Raw genomic sequence first — 3254 nt, forward strand, 5'->3', positions numbered from 1 at the left:
CTGGGGGTCGGGGGCTGCGGAGAGGCGCCTTCCCCGAGGGTCCCGCGTCCCCGCCCGGCGGTCCCCTCGCTCCCGCCCCGCAGAGGTCCTTTCCTCCCGTCCCCGCACTCACCCGCCCAGGTCTCGGTCACGGCCAGGGCCCCCGACAGCAGCAGGACGAGGGTTCGGGCCATCACGACCTGCATCTTCAGGGTCTGGGGAGACTCTGAGTCGACAGTGGTCCACTGGCGGGGGCGGGGACTTTATAAACGGAAACCNGAAACCGTGGAGCCGCTGATTGGCTTCTCCAGAAACGCGACACCCAATGGGAATGCGAACTGGGGGCGCGTCAGGAGTCTCCAGGCAGGAGGACCTGCCACAGGTTGTGAAAGGGAGAAGTGAAACCCAAGAGATGGGGACTCCCCAACATTGAGCTGCCCCGCCCCAGACACTGCCCTGGGTCTGAGACCCTGAGAGGCAGGTCCAGGGACCTGGAACTTTGCCCGGACCCGTCCCCTACTACACAGCGCGCTCCTTGTCACAGTGTCTCCCTGAGTTGTGGCCCAGGAGCTGGGTGAGTCACTGATTCTCAAACTTGGTCTCAGGGTATCTATACAGTCTCGCAGATACTGAGGATCCCAAGGATAATTTTGTGTCTGTGGGTTCTATCTATCAGTATTTACCATAGTAGGAATAAAACAGGTTTAAAAATTCATTAGTTCATGTAGAATCATATTAATAACCCATGGCATGAAAACCGAAATATTGCTTTTATGAAAAATAACTATTTCCGAAATAAACAGCATAGTGAGAAGAGTGATGTTGCGTTTTGCATTTTGGCAGGTCTCCTATTTGTCTGTCTCCTTAGAAGAACCCTGGATGTTCAGGTTTTCTTCTGCATTTATTGCGTTGTTCTGGTTGAAGTGTATGAAAAAATTTACAACCTTGCAGAGATAAGAGAGAATAATATGTTTCACAACCTTCTCAGATAATTGTGAATATTCATCTTAGGTACTATATTCAGACTGCAGAAGCTGTACTATCTCTAAGGTTATTGGCAAAGTGCAACCTGAAACAGTATCATTGTGTCCTTCTGTGTTACGTTAAAATCCACAGGTCCATCTTGCACACTGAATGGGTCTTGTACTAATGCATGACTTTTTTTTTTTAAGATTTTATTTATTTATTTGACAGAGAAACAGCCAGTGAGAGAGGGAACACAAGCAGGGGGAGTGGGAGAGGGAGAAGCAGGCTCCCAGCGGAGGAGCCTGATGTGGGGCTCGATCCCAGAACGCTGGGATCACGCCCTGAGCCGAAGGCAGACGCTTAACGACGGCGCCACCCAGGTGCCCCTAATGCATGACTTTTTAAAAAGTAATGTGTTGTTTCACTAAGTGATATACATGTTCCACTGTTGGTTAGACTGGAATTGAATTATCAAAAACTCATATTTGTTTTAATATTACCTCAGATCCCAACAGAAAAGTTTGTCAGCAGTGAGAAGCTGTCAAGTTTATTGGGGGATCACAAGTTCTCCAAAACTCTGATTTTCTCTTGAGAGCTGACATTTGATCAAGGCAACAAGTCCTCTCAGCTGTCATATGTGAGCTGATTGTCATGAAAGGGTAGGTTCCTGTTCAATTTCCGGAAACTGTCTGCCACATCTCCTAGTCTAAATATTCAAAATGTCAGTGTCATTCATTTCTTCAGGAAAAATGGCATTGTGTAAAAAGAAAGAAAAAAAAGGCCAGTTAATTTCACACAAATTATTTTCCTTGGGGCTTACGCATATAGTAGAGATGCTGTAAAACCCCCATCACCACATAAGACATGATAAAAGTGTGAATTTGAAAATAATTAATAAAGATAATTTTTAATACTTCGATCAGGATGTTTTAAAGTTTCACAAGTTTTATTTTGTTCTGTTTTTGTTCTTGAGGCATTTCATTTGCACGTAGGTAAAACATCCCTAGAAAAAGAATCTCAGGATTTTCCTTCGTGTTGTTTTCATCTTGCTTCTTCATGGTCCCTGATGCCAGCTGCGGTTGTCAGGACAATGAAACCAAACCGGAAGGACGGGAGCAGAATTTCCTGCCAATTTTTGTAGAGCTTTGAGTTGTACGTCAGACCTGGGGCTGCTCACTCCACGCGTGTTTAACCTGCCCCTGGGGTTCCCGACAATGTTCCCAGCTCTGTGATCAGCAGTGACTTCATACCCGCCAATGTAACCGAGCTTCCTCATCACAGTTGGAAATGGGACGATGACTTTGGAGCATGGCCTAATAAGACCTGCCTTTTGCCTCTCTCTCAGGCATTGTCAGGCATCCAGGGACCACATTTTGAGAACGGCTGCTCTGACTAACCCCAGGAGAGTCTCCCAGCTGGTCCTGCCCTGGCCTCCTCTTCACTCAGCAGAATCCCTTTCCCTGAGATGCACTTGCTGCCTCTGAAAACTCAGCTCTGACTCTAGCCCCTGAGTGCGTCTAGAAGAGAACTCACCTCCTGGAAATGTGATGGCAGAGAGGGTCCCCAGTCTGGGAAGGGACGTGGAGGAACAGAGATTTCCCTTTTGTTTGGAACAGTTTGTGCTGAAGGCACCAGACCCATGCATAAGCGACTTTGATTTTGTGACACACCAGCCTCATATGTATTCGCATGCCAGATGGAATCTGATGTCGTCTGTAGGAGAAATCATGTTGGTCTTTTCCCTTGACATGTGTCTAGTACATCCGACTCAAGGCCTGCAAAGCACACAGAGCGGTACCGTCCAATACAACATTCTGTGCGGAGGGAATTGTTCTGTGTCCCGCCGTCCAGTACAGTGGCCACGAGATGCATGTAGCTCTGGAGATGCAGGGGGCACTTGAAATGGGGCTGGTGAGCTGGGCAGCTGCATTTATAATTGTTTTAAATGAATAGGAAGTTAAGTAGCCCTAGGTGGCTCGGAGCTACTATTCAGACAGTATGTATCTAGAACGCCCTTAGTTTTCAGGATTCTCCTCAAGGAAGATACTGTGTGACTCATAGGTGTATGTGTATTAAATTTATCTTCACATGGAAGTCATGGGTTTGTCTATGTGGGTGTGAGAAATATCCTTAACATACAGCATGAAGGTTTAATTACCATGCATTATAACAGCTGAAGTGTACAGACATTAACCGAAATATGATGTATCAATCTAGGTCCTAAGTGTTGAAAATGCCCATCCCTGGAGCTGATTATTGTCTCTATTACTTTGGGTGTCTTGGTGTTGGTTGCGTTCTCCTGGTAAACA

The 3254-nt window shown here is 46.7% G+C and overlaps 1 long non-coding RNA gene across 1 annotated transcript; it reads left to right on the top strand.

Annotated features, from left to right (window-relative positions):
• The first annotated feature begins 258 nt into the window (after window positions 1-258).
• Window positions 259-3039, top strand: LOC117800839. The gene is made up of 3 exons (XR_004623190.1): window positions 259-553; window positions 1451-1604; window positions 1919-3039. It is a non-coding gene; the product is annotated as an uncharacterized LOC117800839 (long non-coding RNA).
• Window positions 3040-3254: the final 215 nt, after the last annotated feature.

The sequence above is a fragment of the Ailuropoda melanoleuca genome, unplaced genomic scaffold, assembly GCF_002007445.2.
Source record: "Ailuropoda melanoleuca isolate Jingjing unplaced genomic scaffold, ASM200744v2 unplaced-scaffold8360, whole genome shotgun sequence".
NCBI lineage: Eukaryota > Metazoa > Chordata > Mammalia > Carnivora > Ursidae > Ailuropoda > Ailuropoda melanoleuca.